The sequence below is a fragment of the Mustela erminea genome, chromosome 1 (genome assembly GCF_009829155.1).
Source record: "Mustela erminea isolate mMusErm1 chromosome 1, mMusErm1.Pri, whole genome shotgun sequence".
NCBI classification, from domain to species: domain Eukaryota; kingdom Metazoa; phylum Chordata; class Mammalia; order Carnivora; family Mustelidae; genus Mustela; species Mustela erminea.
The window spans coordinates 201,995,133-202,020,936 of NC_045614.1; the positions used below are offsets into that span (position 1 = coordinate 201,995,133).

The following is a 25,804-nucleotide window of genomic DNA, read 5'->3' on the forward strand; positions in this document are numbered from 1 at the left end:
CTTCTTCTTCTTTTTTTTTTTTTTTTTTTCCAATAGAATGGGTTATTATTGTTGCTATTCAAGTTCTGGGAATATTTAAAATAACCCGCCGGATGAGTGTCTAATACCATAATACAATGACTTTTTCTCACGCTCTTATTGCCGAAGTGAGTATTGCTGAACTCAACGTGATGTGAGCTTTGTTCCTTAGTGGGGTAGGAAGGAGCAAGTTGTTTCGGTGAAGGGACATGTGCTGACCTATATTATAGAAAATCAAACCAAGAAGGCAAGTCCTCACGACAAAACCATGATGCAGTTTTGAAATTGGTATCGTATCGGGCACACAAAGAAAAAATGCAGGAATGGTGAAGGGCAACAGACGGGCTAGAGGAATTGTCACAAAACTGCTGGGAAAGTTATATATATATATTTGATGATCCTAAATTTCAAATTAAAAATGACTGGCTTTACAATTACCACTAATTAAAAATAGAGAAAATGGTTTTACTCTTCTATTATTATTCAGCGATCAAAATAGAAACAATACACCCTAAGTTTGAAAGTGTAGCCAAGAAATAACCAAGAGGTAAACACAGGCTTAGATGAATGAGCAGAAAAACCTCTTCTTCAGACTTTGGGTAAATTGAACCCCCTGGCTCTACACCTTTTCTTTTTTTTTTTTTTTTTTAAAGGCTTTTATTTATTTAACACAGAGAAAGCACAGGCAGGGGGAGTGGGAGAGGGAGAAGCAGGCTCCCCACTGAACAGGGAAATTGATGCGGGCCTCAATCCCAGAACCCTGGGATCATGATATGAACCAAAGGCAGATGCTTAACCATCTTAGCCACCCAGGAGCCTCTAACCATTGGTCCTTCTTTTTTTTTTTTTTTTTTTTTTTTTTTAAAGATTTTATTTATTTACCGGACAGAGAGAAATCACAAGTAGGCAAAGAGGCAGGCAGATAGAGAGGGGGAAGCAGGCTTCCTGCTGAGGAGAGAGCCCCATATGCGGTTTGATTCCAGGACCCTGAGATCATAACCTGAGCCGAAGGCAGAGGCTTAACCCACCAAACCACCCAGGCGCCCCACTATTGGTCCTTCTAACCCTGACTCCTGTGGCGGGAATAATTTGGGAGTATGTGTAGATCTTTTCTATGTTGTTCCCAGGATGCTAAAAGGTCTGGCATTGCAAGAATGTTCCCTTTCTTTCTTTCTTTCTTTTTTAAAAATAAGCTCAGTTATTTTATAACTGAGTACAAGTACATTTAAAGAAATATTGGGAAGATAGTATGGAGAGTTCCATATATACCACATCCAACTTTCTCCTTTTAATTATATTTTATACTAATATGAAACATGTCATAATTAATGAAACAATTTTTGCACATTATTATTAACTAATGTCCATACTTTATTCAAATTTCCTTCATTTTTTCCTAATGTCCTTTTTTATTTCAGGATCTAATTCAGAATACTTTATTCTATTTAGTCGTTCTGTCTCCTTAGGCTCCTCTTTGCTGTGACAGTTCCTCAGACTCCCTTGGTTTTTATTACCTTGACAAGTTTGAGGAGTACATGTGAAGTATTTTGTAAAATATCCTGTAATTTGTGTTTTTCTGATGTTTTCTCATGACTTCTATATCAGTATGGGCTTATGAATATTTATTTTATACTTTGGATTATTGTCAAATATGATTTTATTTATTTTAGTACTAAAGTTCTTCCAGCTTTGGCCACTAGGAGTTCTTCTAGTGGTTTCTGTATCCTCTAATATACCCCATCATTATATATATAATGATGGGGTATATCAATAATATATATCCTTTGATATATATTATATATATAATATATAATATATATATTATATATATAATATATTATATATAATATATTATATATATATGCATTTCTGTTTGTTTTGCTTAGCAAGTCCTTGCTTTTTGGTAACACAAAGTGCTTCAGGCTGATCTTTTATGTTCCCTGATCCAGTCCTAGAATCAGCCATTTCTCCACAGAGTGCTGGTTCCTTTTATTGGAGAATGGTATTAGAAACCAAGATTTGAGTCTACCGCATACCACCCTGAATACACCTGATTTCATCTCATCTCAGAAGATAAGCAGGGTTGGGCCTCCTTAGTACTTGGATGGGAGAAACCAAGATGTAGGCATTGAGTATGATCTTGGATGAGAGAAACCAAGAAACAGGAATTGGGTACACTCATTGCTATCAGAGTGTTGTTGAAAAACAAGAAAGTTTTTCAGGGCTAAGTTTCACTCCACAGTCCTATTTGTGATTTATCCACTCAGGTTTCATGTCCAGATCCAACAACTGTATATTAAAGACTTTGTATATATCAGATACTGTTCTAAGGACTTTTTTGAATAGTCTCTCTTTTTAAGTTCTCAGAAAATGCATGAAACAGAGCAAATCTTCAGATTACAGATAATGTCCCCCAAGGCTCAAAGAAAGCTCATTCATGTAGGCTAGAAAGAAACGGAACTGGGATTTGAAGATCTGAGAATTTGTTCCACAGATAATTGGGCTTCTCTCCTTTTTCGCTCTGAGCAGTTAACTCCTTTCACTGTCTTCATTCAAAAAAAAAAAGACCTTATGGATTTTTATTCTTTAATTACATACTTATCTTCTTAATATCCATCCCCAAATATAACTGCAGCACCCTTTTGTCCCAATCCTATTATATATAATATCATGCTTATTCCATTCTTTTATTTCCATTTGTCTATATTCTTATTTCTTTCTTAGTCGTCTGGAAGATTTTGGTGGTTGCTGCTGCTGTTGTTAATTGGACTACCAGTTCAGTGCACCTGTTGATATATGGACGTTTACGTGTGTGTTTATGAAACTGCGTTTTTCTTTACCATGAAAGTGGGAACTCCATGAGGGAAGGAGTTTTTTCATGTTTGCTCACCATTCTATGTACATTGCTAAGCAAAGCACCTGGTTAGTAGGAGGTGTAAATAGATGTCTGTTGATCAGATAGGAAGGGCATGAGTGGAGGACGTGGAAAAATGGATGGATGGAATTAATGATTGCAATATAAATCATGAAGCTGTAACTAATCCTAGGTAGGTGAGGTGTCGGATTTCTCTGAGGTGACATTTAAGCAAAGCATTACATCAGACAAAGTTGAATGTAACTGATAGCCGTGTACTGGTAACGGTCCTCAATTCTGGACCGGAACCCAAGCCAGGCTTACTTGGCCTGACTCAGTAATCTCTCATCAGCTGATAAGGACTGGGGAGCAGGGAGAGGTCTGGAGTTTCTGCAAAATCCCAAAGTTCTGCCCTGGTGGCGGAACTGACCCAAAAGAGTACTCCAGGGAACCAGTGCCAGGAAAAGTCTGCCCTCTGTAAACATTGTTAAGAACAAAGCATCATCATCAATCTGCAGAGGAAGACTGGTTTCTTCCTGGCATGGTCTTAATTATCTGATGAACATATTGGTCAGATTGGGCTTGCTGGTACACCTGATAATGGTTTTAAAACTGAGACAGAGATGACATTCAAAAGGAAGAAGTCTAACCCCCCCCCCAAAAAAAACAAAACCCAAAGGAAGACATCTAAAACAAAAAGTCAACATAAAGATAACAGTTAATTCCCTAAGGCTGATGATATTCATTTTCCTTCCACCAGAGCAGTTTAATGAGAGGAGCGCATGTGCATTTACACATGTTTTCTCTACCCATGGTTTCTATCACATCGGTTTCCTCCAGTAGGCCTTGTTGGTAGAGAAGATGTTTTGAACTGGGGAAGCTAGAGCTGCTGCGTTTGTTGAAGTGGGACCAGAAGAAATCTGTACAGGCCATTTTTTTTTAATGACCTTCTCATGCCATAGCACCGCTGAGTCAGTACTCCAGTATACCTGGATTGCCAGATTGATGCCTTGAGGAAGACAAAGGTCAGTATAGAAAAGGGGGGAATCAGAATCTAGGTCAAGGGCTTGCTTTGGCAAAAGCAGAGAAAGAAAACTTAAAACTGGGTACTGTTTTCTTGGGAGGTGTTACTATTAACGTGACCAGAACTCAGAAAAACAACCCAACTATATTATTTTTCTGTTGCTGCAGAAACAATCACCATAAATTGAATATAACACAGATTTATTATCTTAAAGTTCTAGAGGCTAGAAATCTGAAATAGGTCTCACTAGGCTAAAATCAAAGCATGAGAAGGGCAGCTATCTTCTGGAGATTCGAATGGAGAATCAGCTTCCAAGCTGTTTTCCCAGCTTCTAGAGGCCACTGACTGGTGGCCCCATTCCTCCAGCTTTGAAGCCAGCAATGCTAGGCTTCCATAAATCTGTTTTCTCTCATATACCTCCCTCTTCCACTTATAAGGACCCTTACACTTACATTGGACTCATTGGACCCACCTAGGTAATCCAGATTAATCTATCGATCCCAAAGTTAGCTGGTTAGCAACTTTAATTCTACCTACAACCTTAATTCCCATTTACCATGTAAGGTACCGTGTTTTAGGCTCCTGGGATTAGGATGTGGCCATCTCTGGGAAACCATGACACCAACCAAAATTAGGATGTACACAGTAACAGTGTAATCAGCATTGTAGCCAAGAATATTCTAGATCCCATGGAGCAACCATAACTTTTACCTTTAAATTATAATTTATAGTGATGTAGAACTGTAGTTTTTGAGATCTATTTCAAATCATGTAGTGTAGCAGTAAAGAACATGTACTCTGATGCTGAATTCTGTGTTAATTTGCTAGCTAACTGTATGATCTGGTACAAGCTATTTGATTTCTCTGTGTGTTGGTTTACCAATCTGTAATGGTGATAATCCCAATAATAGACTTACTTCGTAGGGGTGTAAGGTAAATTAAATGTGTACACATTTATAGCATACATAGCACTTGGAAAACTGGTCTTGTTATTATTGATAATATTTGGGGTCAGTGGAGCTAAACATTCATATTATCATTTATAATGGATTTCCTACATTTCTGAGAGTCCTATCCAAGCACAAATAATAGGCTGTTTCATAAGTATTATACTAATATTAACAGTTTGTTTTATTCATTTTTATTATTTAAAGAATTTATTTTAAAATGTGTTTTTTAAAGTTTTATTGCAAAATACACAGATATATTTGTATTATTACACAATATTCACACATATATATAGACACCTGTCTATCTACATGAAAAGAATATGCCAGGCAACTGAAGGAGAGGGCAGACCATCCCAGATACAGAGGAACAGTGCTGTAGAGAGGTACTTGAGCAAAAGCAATAAGGAAGCAGAAGAAGTCCCCTATAGCCAGAGCATGGAGGACAGGGGAAGACCAGAGACAGCAGCCAGGTGGTAAGAGGGCCTTGTGGGACATATTTAGGATTTTGGATTTATCCTAAAGACTAGGAGAAGCCATTGAAGGCTTTTAAACACTGAGCACCAGTTAGATTTGCCTTTCAAAGAGAGCACATTGTATGCAGTGTGGAGAATGGGCAGGATGGGGGGAAATGGAAGCGGGAGCCCCGTGAGACGTTATTGGAGGGGTCCAGGCTGTGACTTCCTAAGTATGCCTTTTATATGGCTGGTTGAAAACATGTACAGGTACATGTATAATTAGACATTTACATTCACCCACAGAAAGTTGTTTTAAATCTGGAATGTAGTTAATTAAATTTTATCAGGATTTGAGGAAAACAACCCTTTGGTTTTTAAGGAATTTAAAATGGCGTATGCTGCACGTTTTTCCAACTCTCTCTTCAGCTCTCGACATCTAAACATGAAACTAGCTTTTGGGGCTACTAGTTATGGTCTTTCAATATTATTCTCTCTGCCCCCCCACCCCCCGGGGGTTGTCTTCCCTTAGCTTTGTTTTTACCTTATTCCCAATTTGCCATCCTTAGGAGGATGATTGGAGTAGATTTGTTGGGGAGAAGCGTGTCCTTCTGTGTTACTAAGCATGTGAGGGTATGCCTGTAAGAGAGAGATGGAGACACAGAGAGAGATAGAGAGATAGAGGGGTAGAGGTGAGAGACGGGGAGAGAGGAAGCAGGGGAGAGAAGGAGAGAATGTGTGTGCTCAGATGAATGCCTGCTAACAGGACCCGCAGAATCCTACTCTTGGAATCCTCAGGCTGGTGAAGGGTTTGGAAATGTTTACAGTTTAAATTGTTCCCACATTTTATGAACAGAAAAGCAAAGAACTACTGGACCAGTCCTATGAAGGCGTTTCAAGAGCTATACTCTTAGCTCTCCACTGTCTTGGCTCACACAGTCCTGAGCAAGAATTCTTGTGATCTTCGTCGTCGTCGTCGTCTTCTTCTTCTTCTTTTTTTAATTTAGAGGTAGAGAGAGAATCCCCAACCCCAAGCAGACTCCCCACTGAGCACAGAGCCCGAAGCAGGGCTTGATCCTAGGGCCCAGAGATCATGAGCTGAGCCAAAATCAAGAGTAGATGCTTAACCATCTGAGCTACCCAGGTGCCCCAAGAATGCTTATGATTTTAACAGATGGAAGTTTTAGTTCTTTACTGAAGAATTTTGCCTTTCTCTCTCTTCGTAGGTCATTGGCATTTTTACTTTGTTTTGCTAAATTTTCTGTTTTGTTTTAGTTTTCAAAATTTTTCATAGGGACAGTTTGGGACTGAGTTGTTTTTATACTGGTAAGGAGTAAAAAAGCCTAATTTGGTCTTTCTCCTTCATTCTAGGTGTTTCCAGATCACTCACTCTCCTTTTGTCAAAGCAGTCACCTGCTGTTTTTAGTTTTAGCTTTGCTCACACTGTAAAAACTTGCTAAATACTTTATTTATGGGCATAATTCAAGACAAAGAATAGATCATTGCTGAATGCATTTACTTACACATTTTACTTAGAAAAAGGTATGTATCTGGTAAATTCAAACAGTACAGAAATGAAAAATAACTCTCCTTTCTAGCTCCCTGACTTCTATTCCACTCCTTACAGATAGCCTACTCTTAAACTTTTTGCATATAGTCCAGAAAAATTGGGGGGAAAGTACAGTTCCAGTATATAAGAGCATACTTGTATAGCTTCTTTAAAAATAAAAATCAGGGGTGCCTGGGTGGCTCAGTTGTTAAGTGTCTGCCTTCAGCTCAGGTATTGATCCCAGGGTTCTGGGATCCAGCCCCACATCGGGCTCCCTGCTCTGCAGGAAGCCTGCTTCTCCCTCTCACACTCCCCCTGCTTGTGTTCCCTCTCTTGCTGTGTGTCTCTTTTCCAAATAAACAAATAAAATCTCTAAAAAAGTAAAATAATAGGGGCGCCTAGGTGGCTCAGTGGGTTAAAGCCGCTGCCTTCGGCTCAGGTCATGATCCCAGGGTCCTGGGATCGAGCCCCACATTGAGCTCTCTGCTCAGCCGGGAGCCTGCTACATCTCTCTCTCTCTGCCTGCCTCTCTGCCTACTTGTGATCTCTGCCTGTCAAATAAATAAATAAAATCTTTTTTTAAAAAAAAAAGTCAAATAATAAAAATAAAAATTTACTACGCTTATTGTTTTCACCTTCCAACAAATCAAATCATATTATATATGATATTCTATGCCTTTCTGCAAAACTTTATTTTTTAGTTTCTTAAAGATTTATTTTAGAGGGAGGTAGAGCGTGCATGTAAGTGAGGGGAGGAGCAGAGGGAGAGAACCCCAAGCACACTCACAGGCTCCCTGCTGAGCACAGAGGGCTGGTGGGTTGGGGTTTGTTTGATCCCACAACTCATGAGAGCTTGACCTCAGCTAAACCAAGAGTTGGAAGCTTAACACACTGAGCCACTCAGGCTCCCCATGCAAAAATTTATTTTTACTAGTAATTAAGCCACAACCCAAAGCTATCTCACAAATAGGACCATGATAACACCTTGCAGAGGCCTTTAAAATCCTTAAGCTGAAGTGCAGCAGGGGTTACCATCTAATTAAAACCAACAAAAGTAAGTAGTGAAACAAAATGAATATAACAAAACAGAGGGGAAATAAACTCCCAAACCAGTGATCAAATCTAGAAAGGGAAAAATTCCAACTCCGATGCTATGAAAAAAGTCCGGAGTAGAGGATAAGGGCCAACGCCCAGAGAAGACCAACACCAGCACCAGCTAAGACTTACAGACAAGTGCAAACTGTTACTATTTTTAAAGGAGACCAAAGAAGTGATGACCGCAGATAAAAAGGGAACATGTTGAACTACGGGGAAAGTGCTAAATCTGAAAACGAAGGATTGTGCTAATGTCTTTAAAAATGCTCTAGAGGCACTTTAAAATAGGAATGGGTTCTGATCAGAAGTTGAACGCCCACCGTAGAATAAACAGTAACCCAAGGGTCTATTTTTTTAGTAATCTAAACACAGCAGTAGGCTAGGTCATTAAAAAATAGGATAAAAATTCCACATAAGGTGATTGGAGCTGTGGATCATTGGACTTTGGCCCCATACAGTGCTTTTGGTCCCAGAACAAGTCAGGTGCTTTATGCCCTGCCTTTGTGGGTGTGTGTAAAGGAGTGAACAACTCTGTCATTTTAGATACAATGTTTCTCCTTCCCTGCCATCTTCTCTTTTCTTGTGTTGTTATTGTCCCGGTTTTCTCCCTGTGGCAAGTGCAATTACTCCCTGAAGGTCTAAACCCTCTCTTTCTCTTGAACTCTTTCCAGCTCATCCATTGCTCAAAGCTGAAGTCTACCCACATATATTATACTCCTGGTGTTCTTGGTAGGTTCCTGGTTCTCTTTTGTACTTACTGGGCTATACTGTCACCATGTTTTTTTGTTTGTCCGTTTGCTTTTGTCACCATGCTTACATGTGTTTCTGTCTGGATTGTGAACTTGTCGAGGACAGAGAAAATACATCTTTGTGTCTCTAGCACCTAGAATCCTGCCTGGCACATGACGATTCTCTAATACTTAACTGAATAGAGGTAAGTAACCTGGAGTTTAATGTTTATTTGCTTCTTAGCTTCATAAAATGACATTTTAATACTAAGGATTCAAGGACATGTATAGGGTGAATATTACGTAATGAATGCACAATTTGACTGCTCTTAGAACTTCCTCCTTCTCATGAACTATAGTGTCCCTAGAGTTTAGACTGACAAGGTAATACAGAGACTGGTCTGCCCTATAGAGTTTTAAGAAGTTTTGGTGATTGCTTGATGCCTTCTTGTATTGTAAACAAAACAAAACACACACACAAAAACTAATGTAACCTCCTCTTGACTTAGTAAGCACTGATTAAAGGTTCAGATGAATCCAACAATACCTCTTCGCAAGGTGCCTGAGATAAACTACAGCACAGAATGGTAGAGAGTTGTGCAAGTACTGCCCGGAGCAGGGGATTCCAGACTTGACCCTCATGGTCCAATCTCTTTGCCACTCAATTGGTACCATAGCAATCCACGCTTCATGGTAGGTAAAAGTTTGCTAAAAAAGAAAGGAGGGCCTGATAAACTGATCTTTATTTCCAAACCAAAGATGGTTTTCTTAGGCATTCTTGTCCAGTAATTATATCTTCTTGCAGTGAAAAAGAAGAAAGTGAAAAACTTTCTTCTGGATCAGGTGACTCATCTGCTAGGTCCAAGGGTATTCTTCTATCGCAAATGCCAAGATTAGAGGCATCCTAAGATTTTCAGCCCTACTGTGCCACTCTCCCAGAAAATCTGAATGAGGATGCTAAAATATTCAAAAAACACCTGCCTGGAGAGCTAGTTCTTCAGACTTTTTTTATTCCATGTCCTACTTCTCTTAAAAAGAGCATATGCCCCAACATACGTTTTCGGTATTGAATGATATGCATGTATTTCTGCATCAATATATGATGTAATTATAAGATATATATAAAATAAGTATCAGACAAATGAGGTAATGAAAAATAAATCAGCAGTAGTGCCTTTGGGTGGAAATGAGGTGATGTTTGCCCTAGATTATAGCACTTGACAAAACCTCTATCATTAAAATACTGTGAGGCTGGTATAGGAATAGGATGACAGACCAATGGAACAGAATATAAAGTCCAGGAATTGGCCCTAGTTCATTTGGAAATTTAGTAGAGATGTGAGATGTGTCTTTCCATTTACCTCTCTATAAAATAGAAGCATCTTAAACCATGGAGAATGCTTAATAGATATGGTTACAATTGGGTAGCTATTTGAGGGAAAATGATAGGATCCTGACAGTGTACATGAGGATAAACTCCCAATGAATCAAAGATCCAAATGTCAATAAGTAATAAATTCACCCTCTCAAAATAACAAAAGCATGGATGCGTTCTTTTAACTAAAACTATATATCAAGGACACCTGGGTGGCTCAGCTGGTTAAGCGTCTGCCTCTGGCTCAGGTCATGATCCCAGGGTCCTGGGATCAAGTCCCACATCGGGCTCCCTGCACGGCAGGGAGTCTGCTTCTCCCTCTCCCTCTGCTGCTCCCCCTGATTGTGCTCTTCTCCTTCACTCTCTCTCTCAAATCAATAAGTAATAAAATCCTTAAAAAATTAAAAATTAAAACTATATATCAAAAGAGCATCTGCTCAGAAAAAATACTAAAATACCATAAAAAATCAAAAGGCAAATGACTAATTGGGAAAAAGACATCTGCACTCCGAATCTCAACCAGAAGGTTCTCAGTCTCATAAGTCTCAGCCTAAGAGTATTGTCACTGACATGCAACAAGCCCTGAAAAAATGGAAAGAAATAAAAATATAAAGAACAAAATAGAAAAATGGCTCACATACAACACAAACCCGAGTTCCCAGAGAAAAATTTTAATAGTTCTTTCGGATATGACACTGCACTCAACATCACTTAAATGCAAATTAAACTGCCACAAAGATAATATCTCTTCCCTGCCAGATTAGCAAAAACACATAACTCATCTGCATCTTCTGTTATTGAAGCTGTGAGCAAACAGGCACTCTGACTGCTAAGGGGCTGTGCAGTGATCTGCTATGGAGAAGAATTTAACAATATGTAGGAACATTGCATTTCTACTCTGACTCATCAACTTCACTACTGGGAGCCTATTCCAAAGCTGTATTTGCAAAACATAGGACATGATTGGGACGCCTGGGTGGCTCAGTTGGTTGGACGACTGCCTCAGCCCAGGTCATGATCCTGGAGTCCCGGGATCGAGTCCCACATTGGACTCCCAGCTCCATGGGGAGTCTGCTTCTCCCTCTGACCTTCTCCTCACTCATGCTCTCTCTCAAATAAATAAATAAATAATCTTAAAAAAAAAATAGAACATGATTGATGCATGGTATTATTTATTTCAAAATTATTTATTATAAAGAAGATTGAAAACAATCAAACGCCCATCAAGAAGAGATTGGCTGAACAAAGAACAGAGTGGCATGCTGTATATCCATAAAAGGGATCAAGGGTGATCTCCGTGTGTTAGTATAGCAAAGGAAAAAAGCCAGGTGCAGAACAGTATAATGTAACATGCTATATTCTGTGTAAGGAAGAAATACTGGAAGGTTAAATGAAAGCCACTCACAATGGATGGAAAGGGGCAGAAACGGAACTTGTTTCTCTTATTAACTTACTACACCGATTTGGTTGTGAAAACTTAAGTGTTCTGTTTCAAATAAAAATTCACTAACATGGCCATCTTAAAAATTGAAAATAGGGGAACCTGGGTGGCTCAGTGGGTTGGGGCCTCTGCCTAGGGCTCAGGTCGTGGTCCCAGGGTCCTGGGATCGAGCCCTGCATCGGGCTCTCTGCTCAGTGGGGAGCCTGCTTCCCCCTCTCTCTCTGCCTGCCTCTCTGCCCACTTGTGATCTCTGTCAAATAGATACATAAAATCTTTTTTTTTTAATTGGAAACAAGCAGAAATGAACCTACTGTGTACCAAACTATTGATGTAACTAACCATGCAGAGGAAAGAATTTTTCCAGTCTGAGTTTAGAATATAATATACCACTGAATAGTAGAATTCATTTTAAGGATAAATAAAGCTGCAAAAAGATAAACAAACAAATAAATAAATAAAGCTGCAAATACATTTTCAGTGAAAATAATTGAAAACAGTGGTGTTATGTTGAAGTTATACTACAGGATAATGCAAATCAATAATTATAATAGCATAGATATCAAGATTTTCAGTGAAGGAAAAAAAGAGATACAAGTATTATGTTTTTAAAATGGTAAAAGTCCTATTATGTATATTTGAATTGAAAATGTCAGCATGAACTCCTAATGCTTTCTTGTTCCTAAACTGCGTATTTCTTATCTCTGTCTACTAAAAAAGCCTAGATTAAATCACAACTTGTATCAGTTCATTTCAATCAAGTGACAGATAACCTAAGAAATCTCAGTAGTTTGCCACCATACACAGAACTTTTGCCTGCATCCCTTTTTGGGGGCCCCATGTCAGCAGCAGAATCTGGGGCTCTGCATGTCTCGCTCTCATTCCAGGCCCCAGGCTGAAGGAGCCGACCCCGTTTGGGACAGACAGTGCTTGTGGCCACAGGAAAAGCAAGAGACCGACTAAAAACTATGTGTTTGTTCTTAAAGCTTCCACTTACCAGAGCGTATGTTTGTTGGTGAGAACAATCCCACGGTCAAAACTGCAAGTGGGCTGGGGAAGTGCATCCTACCAGCCAGGACGCCCTGGATATCACGTGATAATAAGTGGGAAGGGAAATAGAGAAGTTGGGAATAGGAATGAAATCTATCCTACAACACTATAAAAGTCAGCATACACATTGTGATCTCTAAATACCATTCCTAGCAGTGACCGGGGACCCTTTGGAGGAACATCTGATTCCATATTTAGGGTTGGACATATATAACCCTGGAAACATTTATTTTGTTGTGCCAGAAAGCAAGAAAACTCTTCAAAGTTAATGGGGTCGTGTCTAAAGGACACAGGATGCAACATGAAAAGACTCACTGTGGCCAAATTAGAGGCAATTCGAGAACCAAAAGTGAGAAAAAAAAAAAAAATGAAGGCAATTGATTTAAAGATGACAAACAGGTTTTTAAGTGTATTCATGACAGACATTAAAAAGAGAGTTGATAAAATTTAAAAAAATCATTACACTTTGGTCATCATTAGAGCCAACTACATCAATGGCTCCCTAGCCTGATTTTTAACAATTAAAATAAAGAAGTAAGCCTTCATCTTCTTTTCCTTTAGTGTTTGTCTATATAACATATAGCCTTAACGGATAGGGAAAATTCTTCTTTATGGAAGTCAAGCTAGTAAATGTGCAAAGATAATATGGAAAACAAAAGAATCTAATCATCATCATCTTGCAACATGTCATTGGTTCAGGTTATGATTATTCAAAATTAGGCAAAATGTGATAGGGACCTTTAAAATGGAAGGAGCAGTCTGTTATCACCTAAAACCACAGATTAATCTTAGCATCCTTAAAAGTAGGACAATCATTGTGTGTTACAGCAGGAGGCAAATGGCATTCCCTACGTAGTGTCTGTGCTCATCTCTCAAGAAAATAATAATAATAATTGACCTTTATTTGGATCAAGCCACTAGCAAGCTACCTTCTCTTTACAGGAGAGTAGATGCACAGATTAAAGACACAGACAAACTTAGAAAGTGGGCTGTTCTACAGAATAAATAGCTAGATTTCCATGATAAGACAATGGATGGGAGAACAGGTCAGGTTAGCTCTGGATTAAAAACAAAACAAGACAAAAATCTTAAGAAGCAAGTGTAATGCTAAAATGCAGATCCCGATTCAAAAAAGATATTACATGAATTTGACTAAGGCAGAGCATTAGATTATACTAAGAAATGAATTATAATTTGTTATTTTAATGTCATTATAACCATATGTCTTTAATTTGCATTTATACCTCCTAAAATAATAAAGAAAATGATTGATATATATGATTGGCTCTAAAATTTCTCAACAACAAAACAGATAGATGAAGTAAACATGGCTGTCGTTATAACTGTTGAATTCAAATAACGAGTATATGGAGTCTATTGTTCTTTTCTCTCTGCTTTGGTGTGTATTTGAAAATTTGTCATAGGAGCACCTGGCGGGCTCAGTCAGTAAGTAAAGTATACATTTCTTGATCTTGGTGTTGTGAGTTCAAGCCCCACATTGGGTGTAGAGGTTACATAAATAAATAAATCTTAAAAAAAAAAAAAAGAAAGAAAAGGAAAATTTGTCATGATAAAAAAACTAAACCTATAAAAAAAGAATGTGATAAATATATAAAAATTCCGTATTTCTTTTCTTTGCCCCTCTGCGTTTTATTGGACAAGCCGCCTTAGAGTCTCCTAGTTAAAGAAAAAATAATAGACCAAAGTGAGTCTACTTGAAATACTCGCTCTCCTAAATTCTACACCTTACTTAACCAATATAAGAAAACTGAATTCTGGGGCGCCTGGGTGGCTCAGTGGGTTAAGCCGCTGCCTTCGGCTCAGGTCATGATCTCAGAGTCCTGGGATCGAGTCCCGCATCGGGCTCTCTGCTCAGCAGAGAGCCTGCTTCCCTCTCTCTCTCTGGCTGCCTCTCCGTCTACTTGTGATTTCTCTCTGTCAAATTAATAAATAAAATATTTAAAAAAAAAAAAAAGAAAACTGAATTCTGTCGGAATGGCCCCTTTTTTAAATCTAGCTAGTCTGTGTCACACTAACAGAAAAATAAAATGCCTGACAACAAACCAAACACCTTGTTATTAATCGAACTCCAAGATCCTGGGTTATACAGCAAAGTCTGTTAGTAAATCTGCATGTAACAGCGACGTTTTTCTTCATAATGTAGTGTGGGCCTTTCAGTTAATTTCCTTTGAAAGGGACTTAAATATTTCATTCCCTAAAATCTAGAAGTACCCATTAGATAAGTGCATGGCAAAGTCATAGACTGATGACAAGAAAAGGTGAACATAAGGAAGAGAATTGATTAAATTCCTAAAAATGTCAAGTTTTTCTCTTATATTTATTAAATGGAGGCCAGTCTGATCAAACCTCTTTCGTCTACCCTCTGGCTCTTCCAAATAACAGAAGAGACCACTGAAGCTTTTTTTTTTTTTTTAATAGGGTAAGGGTATCTCCAGTGTTTAACATAGCAACTCAAGCACATTTCAAAATTGCTCACATTTCCTAAAATATTCATTTAATGCTCAAATCCATGTCATTAAAACTTAATATCAAGTTCCAAATGAGTTCTTTATATGGTTTAATTTCCCATGGTTCCTTTAACCTTGAAGACCCCAAAGTTCTGAGGATTCTCTGGAGAAGACTCTGGTTGTGGGAGAAGAGTGAAAGAATTAGGGTCATTTAGAAGCCTCCCAGAGCTGTGCCAGCCGCTTATGCACACTCTCATTGTAGCCCTTCATGTCAGAAGGGATTTCTATGCGGGATAACCCGTTCCCCAAATACACCATGAATTCATGAGCAAGAGAATGTAGGCATTAATAGAAGCCGGAGTTCACTTCACCTCCCATCCCATTACCTTTTAGAGTGGAAACAAGACTGCATCATATTCCCCACATAGAATTTATACTTAGAGTCCCAACTATGCGAACGAGCAAGCCGTGTTCCTCTTGCTTGCATCATTCCACACATTCAACTATTTATCTTTGGGGGTGAGATACCAAAATCTGCTGAGTGATGATGAGCTCATTCAGGACAAGCCTTTCTCATTACATGGGCTGGAACACTTGAGGAAATAGATTTCTTATTATTAGAAAATAAAAAGACACATAATTTTGGAAATCAGTTATAGAAATACCTCTTTTTTTTAAAGATTGATTTTATTTATTTGACAGAAATCACAAGTAGGCAGAGAGGCAGGCAGAGAGAGAGGAGGAAGCAGGCTCCCTGCCAAGCAGAGAGCCCGATGCAGGGCTTGATCCCAGGACCCTGAGATCATGACCTGAGCCAAAGGCAGAGGCTTAACCCACTGAGCCACCCAGGCACCCCTCAGTTACGTTTTCCATGATGGAGTAACTCAGGGGCATGTTCACACTGACTGGAATGGTGGGCAGAATCATGTTCATTTTTCATTTTTCAGAATCATGTTTCATTTTTCAGAATCATGTTCATGTTCATTAATTTTATAAATTAGAGTTCTCAGTCATTTGGCAGGGATGTATTATTGGATTCATAAGTTATATGTCCAGGTGAAACGTCTGTACTAGTCAGAAGACCTTATACCTCCAACCATAAATGTCACTTGTTTACAAGGAAGCAAAAAGTATGACATAAATAAAATGGAGCTTGGGATGCAAAGAACTAAGATTGTGTTAGTTCGCTCTTAGTTTTTTGTAAGGCTTTAGAAAACTATTGTATTTGGATCTCATTTTCCTTATTTGTAAAATGAAGGGGTTTATTTAAAATGATTAGATTTCTTCATAATTTAACGTTTTGCTTTCAAATGGGGAAAAAAATGCACCATACTTAGATGCTAAAATTATTTTGTATGGTGTTGAGAACTTATTTTCATTCTAAACTGCCTCTTTCAGAGTTCTTATTGGTTAGAACACAGAGCTTGTTTTGAAAAGGAGCAAGAAATGGTTTGATATTCATGGAGTTGATTGTATATTATTTATAAAGTCTCTGTTTGATGCAGTGGGCCATCAGGAAGTTGCCAGAAGTTTTGAAGAGTGAAGCAGTATACCAAAAGCTGGCATTTAGGGTAAACAATAATTTTGAGCCTTACATACTGAGTAGACTTAGAAGGAAAGAGGTGACTATACTCTGAGTATTAGGTAAAAAGGTACAGGATTAAGGTAACAGCTGCCAAAATTGTTTAAGAACAGTTAAATCCAAAAGACATTGAAAACAGAAGTTGGTAAGATTTAGTGGTTGATTAAATATAGGGGGTCATCAAAGACGTCGAAACAGTAATTTCAAGTTTGTAAATTTGAAGAACCAGAGAAATCATAGTATTTACATTGAGAAGGAATGATTATTTTGTATATATCAAGAGGCAACAAAATATCCAACTAAAAAATGTCTCTATAGAGCATTGAAAAGAGGATAAAGGTGTAAATCCTCTTGTACCTATCCCCTGTACTTATGTGGTAAACAAAAATAGGGAGATTCACTCTGGGAGAAGACGTTCTTGGGGAAAATATAGAGGTTGATTAGTAGGGGCAAAGGACAGAAGTCTGGAGAATGTGCTCAGCTACAGAATATAAAAGATCAGAGACAATGAAGAAAAAGTGCCCAGGGAAATAGTGCACAAAGCATGGAGGAATTTTGCCAAGTCAGTTATCTGGAGGCCAGAAGAACCAAGGGAGATCAGAGCAAAGCTATGGCTAACCTGAAGGATTAAAAAGAAGGCAGAATCAGCATTTGAATGGAACTTTAGGATTGACAAAACACTTCACACAAATTACATTACTTAATTCTCCTGTTAACATTCCCGTGAGGTACCCGGAACAATTTTAATCAAGGTTTCATAAATGAGAAGCAGAGGTTCAGAACATGTTTAGGGAGACACAGAAGCAGGTCTTAAGTAAGTTAGAACTGTTGACTCCAGATCCCATTTTTTTTTTCTATGTGGGAGATGAGGCTACTAGGAAGTGTAAGGAAAGATAGAAGGCGGAGGAGATTTTTAGGGGAAATAGAAGGTGCTCTATTCTGGTGTTTACTCTGGCACTATCAAGGCACAGGGAGAAGAGAGGGGGAGCCTCTGTCGTAGCATATATGGATTTAGAATCGGCACACAGTATCCTGCAGGGGCATTGAAGGATGACTAATTTTTTTCTGGCGTAACAAGAAAATAATTTGAGTATTCCATTTAGAGTGTGGGTGATGGCTTATAGATCTTAATATGTTATTAAAATTCTTTCTGACATTCGGTGTATTTGTAGTGCGGTTGTCTCTTAACATATATATGCCTTCTGTTCACAACTCAAATTGAATTCAAACCAATATTAACCTGAAGGGTAAGCCATTAGCCCGAAGTAAGTATTTCATGATCTGAAAATATTGTTTAACTAAATGGGAAAAATATCCAAACATGAGCTCATCCAATATTGTTGAGGGATTTATTATCAAATTTAGTCACACTCTAACATCATAGATCATTTAAAAGGGAAATAGAAAAAGTCCCCATAATTTTCTGGCTTTTTTCCTAGAAGTTAATATCAAAAGAAAAATATGAATATTGTCATAAGCAAAAATAAATATTTTCATATATCACACACTTCCTAAATTTTTTATAGGTCTTGCCTTTTAAGTTACTAGGGGCTATCTGATAGTAGGACCCGAGGATTTTTTTCCCTCTATTTTGAAATGAAGAATAACTCTTTTAGCTAATTTCTGCTGTACCATTTTGTCATTTCTGCTATCTTTTACTACTTCCCAAGTTTAGTTTCCATGGAAACAGGATCAGTCAGAAAATATTTGGGACTCTTTCAGAATGTTGAGTCCAAGATTCCTAATTAGGCTTCAGGCACTTGCAGCTTAATTAATATGAGTGTCTGTGTTATATCTTTGAAGGTAACGCAGACTGGGTTAAGATTTCATGATATGTTTGCCTTTTCAAAGATTTTTATTAAAGATTTGGATCAGAGAGCTTTAAAATCATTTAAGTATGTGGCAGAACATGCCTGGAGGAAAAAAAAAAAAGAAATATCTTTAGGCATACTATTCTTGACAGTTAAGAAAACTTAAGAGACCAATTATCCCAGTTAGATCATCAAAATTGGTTAAACGTTTCTAGCTGAACGTGTTATCCTTTGGAATACAGCATATTGTGAGTAGGCAGAATTATATTGGGCTTAGACTTGGAGCAGGGAGTAATTAAAAAATCAAGAGGTAAGAGAAAATTACAGAATTGAAAAGCCAGCAAACGAGACCAAAACGGCCTCAATAAATCCTGTGTTCTCTCCAATATCTCCTTTGTAGTTTTATAGTGAGAACTAATACCACCAGTGGAACATGGGAGATCATAGGTTTACCCTTAAAAAATCAACTTTAAGGCCATTTATAGGCCACATCAGCTGTGTAAGTGGAGAATATCCAGTTTGTAATGGTTTCCATGAAAGCTTTCAGGTTTTTATTAGCTGAGTCTGTGTTCAAGGAATTCGACGGGGAGCTACCAATGGGTGTTACTGCCCCAGGGAGTGTTACGGAGTTCTGGGGACCCATTTGATTGTCACTATGATGGTGGGTGCTGTACACTTGCTGGGCAGGAACCAGAGCCGATCAATATCTGTGTGCCAGACAGTATTGTAAAATGAAGAACTTCCCTGTGCCCCTCACCCTTCCTCCTTCATCCTGCAACCAAGCCCCATATCATGTTCAAATAAGTGAAATCTTTATAATGACCTGAGCCTATGACTTACACTAATTTAGCTGTAAACGGAATTTTTTTTTTTTTTTTTTGCACAGCCTTAATGCATAAGTAAATATCCACAGTGAGCCTGTTTTTTATTTTCCTGTACCATTTGGAATGGCTTCAGGTCTTTTTCTCTTAAATCCAGCTTAACATTGTAAGTATGGACTAATACCAGAATTTTTCAATATTGTGTATTCTAGCAGACTCATGTATGAACATTTATAAATCAAAATATATAATATTTTACTATATATTGCTTTCTTTTTGTTTCTCTTTGATATTAAAGGAACACTATATTAAGTTTTCCAAATTTTATACATGTTTATATATATTTATATGTATGCATATATACACATATGCACATGGAAAATGTTATATTACCCATAAATTTTGTTTCAGGACAGTAAAGGGGCAATGAAAAATTTATTAGAAAAAGAGGTCTGGGGTGGGTGGGTGCCTCAGTTGGTGATGTTTCTGCCTATGGGTCAGGTCATGATCTGAGTGAGGATCCTGGGTTCCCTCCTCAGCAGGGAGTCTGCTTCTCCCTCTCCCTCTGCCCCTCCCCCATCCCTCCTGCTCCGACACGCGCGCACGCGCGCTCGCTCGCGCTCTCTGTCTCTCACGCTCTCTCACTCTCAAATAAATAAATAAACGCTTTAAAGAAGGAAAGAAAAAGAGATTCTGGTAGTGCTGAAAACCAACCAATTAAAATAAATGGATGCAAATTACATGTATTTCATTACTGCAGTAAATTCTTCAGTTTGTGAAGGACAGGAAACTTATATTCTATTTTTAGGGAAGCAGTTTTTCCCTTCCTAGGGTTCATTTTTAGCTGATACAAGAGAAAAAATTAAATGGGAGAAAAATATTAAAATAATGACTCTGTAGAATGCACTGAAGAATAACTGTTCATATGCACCCATGTTTCACTCAAATATGTCGTTTTTTTCCTTTTATATGTAACTAGAGTGAGGGTAGTTTAGAGTCATGCAATGTGAAAGTTACTTTTAGATTTTCATGCAAAGAGGCTATAAACTTTAATATTATCAAAGAGTTATTATTAAAGTATCACTAAAGCCTAGTATTGTATTTTAGTTCACCTAGTATTTGTGGGTCTAGTGTGCTAAGCAGTGTGCTAAATTACAAAGATACATAGTTTATACCATCTTTTTTCCCATCTTTAAAATATATTTCATGATCTATGTAAATATATTATTTATAAAATATACTAAAAATTTTATACATCGTATTTGAAGATAAGACCTGTTCAGTTTTGTTTGGAACAGACATTTAATTATCTCTAATTGTGTGTGAAGCATGATGTAGGTACAAATGTGTCACACAGTTCCTAACAGTGTCATGTTTTGAATGCTATTCCATGGAAGACACAGATATGTCAAAGATAGTTTGTAATAAAAAATAATAAAGGCTTCTAAAAAGGGCTGCACCAGATAGAGAAGGGCTGTGTACAGGATAGAAGGGACTGGGGAAGGCTTTGCCTTTCATGATGTTTGAGTGGGGCACTGGATTATCTATGCACGTTCCCCATTTGTCAGGCGAGGGTTGGAAGGAGAGGATTCCGGGGACAGTAGAGGATGGAAAGACCTGTGGTGTTCAAAGAGCAGTGGGAGCCCTCTGGGTGTGGGGGAGGACTTGAACACAGAGTCTGTGGGGGTCACTGATTGAGGGGGAGGCTGGAAAGACAAGCCAGTTCTGAAAGGCTATTTGAAGGAATTTGGCGTTCATCCTGAAGGCAGGGGGGAAGCCTCTGAAGGAAGCTCAGTATGATCAGGTTGTGGGGCGCTTGGGTGGCTCAGTCGTTTAAGTGTCTGCCTTTGGCTCAGGTCATGATCCCAGGGTCCTGGGATGGAGCCCCGCATCAGACTCCTTGCTCAGTGGGGAGTCTGTTTCTCCCTCTGCCTCTCTCTGTCTCTCTCAAATAAATAAATAAAATCTTAAAAATAAATAAATAACCGGATTATATTGTGAGAAGGTACCTCATGAAGGAGAGAAGCCGATGAATTGATACCTGTGCACATTCGTGTCCATCTTTAGCAATTTCCCTCCTGAACCAAAATTTCCCTTTGCCCCCAAAAGCTCGTTTCTTCCCCGTGCTCAGGATGATACTCCTCCAGTCTCCTTGGGTCCTTTGTTCCATCTTTGCTTATCTTCGTTGCCAGCTCTCCAATCATGGGCTACGAACATGTTTGAGCCTCTACAATTGCCGTGGGAAAGAGCTCACCATGATCCTGTAATGAAATTCTTGAATCGGTGATCTGTATTTATCTCCGTTTTTGTAATGACCCCTCAGCCCACTACAGAGTGCTTCCTTCCCATGCCACTGAATTGCCATCATTGTATCACCAGTGATTTACTGGCCTCTAAATTCACAGCTTACTTTCAGTTAAAACCTTACTTGACCTCTCCGGAACATCCAATATTGTTGACACTCCCTCCTTGAAAGTCTGCCCATCCCTGACTTCCATGACATCATTCTGCCCTAGTTTTTCTTTTTTCTCTGATTACCTCTTCTTAGTCTTCTACAGAAGTTTCCCTTCAGCTTTATTCTCTCTAACTCTACTCCACTGTTCATGCTCTAAGTTATGGTTCCCCTTGGAGAATCACAGTGCTCCTTAGCATGCCAAAGGCTCTAGTAACCCCTATACTAGAGAATTTTAACTCTTTTTTTTTTCAAGGATTTTATTTTTAAGTAATATCTACACCCAACACGGGACTCGAACTTACAACCTCAAGATCAAGAGTTGCCTGTTCTGGGGCACCTGTGTGGCTCAGTCAATTAAGCATCTGCCTTTGGTTCAGGTCATGATCTCGCTTCCTGGGATGGAGCCCAGCATCAGGCTCCCTGCCTGATGATGAAGTCTACTTCTCCCTCTCTGTCTGCTTGCTACTTTCCCTGCTTGTACTCTCTCTCTCTCTCTCAGTCAAATAAACGAATAAAATCTTAAAAAAAAAGTTACATGTTCTACCGACTGAGCCAGTCAAGCACCCGCGCTTAACTTACTAACTGGATGTTTCCCAAACCTTTATGGCCATGGAACCCTCATCCTTCTAAAAGTCAGTCTCAGGGAGAGGAGACAGGAAAGGAGCATCAGAGATGAGAACGGGGAGAGGATGTTGTCGCAAAAACTGTCAAATGTGACAAATCATAAAAGGCTATTTAATTTTATCAAAGTGGATTTTGTCAAGATGTTACTTAGAGTTTTGGCAGGAGAACTTTTTTTTTAAGGTGTTATCTATTTATTTATTTATTTGACTGCGAGAGAGAAGAGAGAGTGAGGACAAGCAGGAGGACAAGAGGAAGAGGGAGAAGTAGGCTCCCTGCTGAGCAAGGAGCCCTTGCCCTGGAGCTCTGACAGGAGAACTTTCTAGAAATGGTGAGACTTAGGAGAGGTCTTAAAGATTGGATAGAATTTTAATGGAGAGGAGACGGAGGCTTTACTCCTGTGCACACCTCCCCTCCAAGTGAAGGCTGTGTGAAAAGGATAAGGAAGACTATCCCGTCGTCCTTGAGGTTATAGACGTGGCTCAGAGGAGGGTGTTTGTTAAGGTTTAAAGGGGAACAACTGACTACATAAGGTTGTTCTATGTCACTATTCTTGGGATATAAATGACTGTGAGCATTTTTTAAAATTATAGTGTATTGCTGAACTTCCACAAAGAACTCCTAAGATACAAAGCACCCTTGTATTAGACACCCCCAAATTAATTTATTACTGTAATTCAATATGATGCTTGTATTGGAGTTCTCCAGAGAAACAGAACCAATAGGGAGTGGCTTTAAATAAAAAGACTTATTTTGAGGACTTGGCTCATGGGATCAGAGAGGTGAGCAAGTCCAAAATCTGCAGTGTGGGCCCACAGGTTGGAGACCCAGGAAGAGTCAGTGCTGCAGTTCAAGGCCAATGGCTGTCTGCTGACAGATTCCCTCTTGCTCAGGGGAGGTCATTCTCTTGTTCTGTTCAGGCCTTCACCTTATGGGATGAAGCCCACCCACATTATGAAGGGCAATCTGCTTTACTCAAAGTCTAGCCACTTAAATGTTAACATCATCCAAAAACACCTTCACAGGAACATCCAGAATAATGTTTGACCCCATATCTGGCATTCTGGCCCATCCAAGAGGACACAAAATTAACCAAAATGCTGTTTTAAATTATATATTAAAACTTTTAAAACAAGTAGTTTTACTTTAAAAAATAAAACCTCTCACTATGGGGTGCTGAGTGGCTCAGTTGTTAAGTGGCTGCCTTTGACTCAGGTCATGATCCCAGGGTCCTGGGATGGAGCCCTTCATCGTGCCCCCTGCTCGGCAGGAAGCCTGCTTCTCCCTCTCCCACCGCCCCCCACCCCCGCTTGTGTTCCCTCTCGTGCTGTGTCTCTGTCAAATAAATAAATAAAATCTTTAAAAAAAAAAAAAAAGAACTCACCTTGTGTTATTAAAATTAGAATTTTTAAAATGGATATTTTTAAAAATAGGAACAGTGATTTATGGCTTTAAAATCACATTTTAGGTAACTCTTCCACATACTTCATACTGCTACTACTATGTACTTTTTTGCTGCAGCACAATATGAAAATTAATTCTGCACAGTGATGTTGTGATGCAGTGTTTTTGACTTCAAAATTAGCTGCTTCAGAATTGTTCATTGATTAATTTTGTGCAACTCCTCCCTTAATTCAAAAAATTAAGCATAGCTCTTTATATTCTGTTTCCATTTTCTCCATTATTAACTTTGTTTCCATTCATTTGGCAAATAGTTGCTATTATCTACTACAAATCAAGTAATTCTTGGCCCTGGGGGTATAGATCAGAAAATAAAGCTCCCTGCCTTCAGTGCATAAGTACATCATAAAGTGTGTTAGAAGGTGATGGGTTCTATGGAAAAAAGAAAAATCAAGATTAAGGAAATCAGGGAGTTTGGAAGGAAAAAGTTCAGATGGAGGTAGGGTTGCAATATGGAAGAGGGTGGCCAGAGTAGACTTCATTAAGGAGGTGTCTGTCCTCTGAGCAAAAACTTGAAGAAGTAAGAGAGTTCATAGACATCTGAAGGAAGAGTCTTTCAGGCAGAAGGAACAGTCAAGCTTGGCCTATTTTGAGGATGAGCAAGGAGACCAGTGTCCCTGGAGCAGAGAGAGGGAGGAATTGAGGAAAGGGGGTGGAAAGGAAGCAAGGTCAGATTGCATAGGACTTCCAGGCCAATGTAAGGGTGTCTGCATTGGGAAAATGGATAACTGATCGAAGGTTTTGAGCAAAAGTGCCATGATCCAATTTAGTATTTTAATGGATCTCTCTAGAATGCATTGAAATCAGATTTTAGAGGGACAGGATAGAGTAGAAGGCCAGTCAGGAGTCTGTTGCAAGGATCCAGGCAGAGATGATGGCGCTCCGAGTGGTGGCAATAGACATAGTAAGAGATAGTTCTGGATGCATTTTGAAGGTAGAGCTAATAGGATTTGCTGATGAATTGGATCCAGGCAATGGTAACTGGAATCATTAAGTATAAGTGCAAACTTTTTGGCCGGAACCACTGAAAGAACAGAGTTGCCATCATCTGAGTTGGGGTAAGTGGGGCAGATACAGAAAGAAAGATGAGGTTTGGACATAGTGTTTGAAATGTCTGTTAAACCTTTAAGGGACAGAGTTAAATAGGCATTTGAATCTGAGTCCGGAGTTCAACAGAGACGCCTCGACCAGAGATATATATTTGGGAATTGTTAGTATCTGGGGGTGTTCAATGCCGTGAGTCTGGATGACCGCATTAATGGAGGAAGCCTAGGCAGAGAAGAGGAGGTGACCAAGGTCAGACCTGTGGGAAGGAAAGCTAGGAAGTGTGCGGTCCTGGATGCTACGTGTAGAAGGTGCTCTCAGGGTGAAGGGTGTGGTGAACTGTGTCAATAAAAGTAGTTAGGGAAGGCGTCGCCATCGTTTATCGTGTTTTACAGAGGACGAGGCAGAGCCCGAAGAGGCTGTAGCTGACCCAAATGTGTCACAGCGAAGATACAGCGGAGGTCGAATTTAAACCCAGGACTTGCCACTCTGAGCAGCCACTGTAATGAAGACATCATGTTAATCATTTAAAGAAAGGAGAAGAATACAGAACCCTGGCAACGCATTCTGTGTTAGCTATCATCCGAATACATGATTAGTGCGGAATCGTTTGTAAAACACTCCGCTTGCATCGTCCCATTGGATAAAACGCACTGTCGTGAGAGGGGAGAGCTGAGAGCTGAGAGCCGAGTATTTGTAGAGAGTCTGCTGCAGGCCAGGAAGTAGGCCAAGCAATTACATGCTTTATTTAATCTTGTAACCCATTAGGGAAGGCGCTGGTAGGTGCATTTTACTTCAGTGGAAACTGAGGTTTGGAAGGTTAAGGCTGTAGCTTGCCCCAGGCGACGTGACCGGTAATTCAGGGCACAGGGTATTCAAAGCTAGGGGTCTCCTTTCATCTCTATCAGCCGTGACTTCCTGAAGACAAGGACCGATTCTGTCCCCAGCTGTGATGAAGTCTTGGGCCACCTTTAGAAGAGATAACCCTTTCTTCACCCATCTGGACTT

At 39.2% G+C, this 25,804-nt stretch overlaps 1 protein-coding gene across 1 annotated transcript in view; it reads left to right on the forward strand.

Annotated features, from left to right (window-relative positions):
• Window positions 1-25,804, forward strand: part of JAM2 (junctional adhesion molecule 2) — a 63,390-nt gene that overhangs the window by 1,183 nt on the left and 36,403 nt on the right. The gene's annotated exons all lie outside the window — the stretch shown is intronic.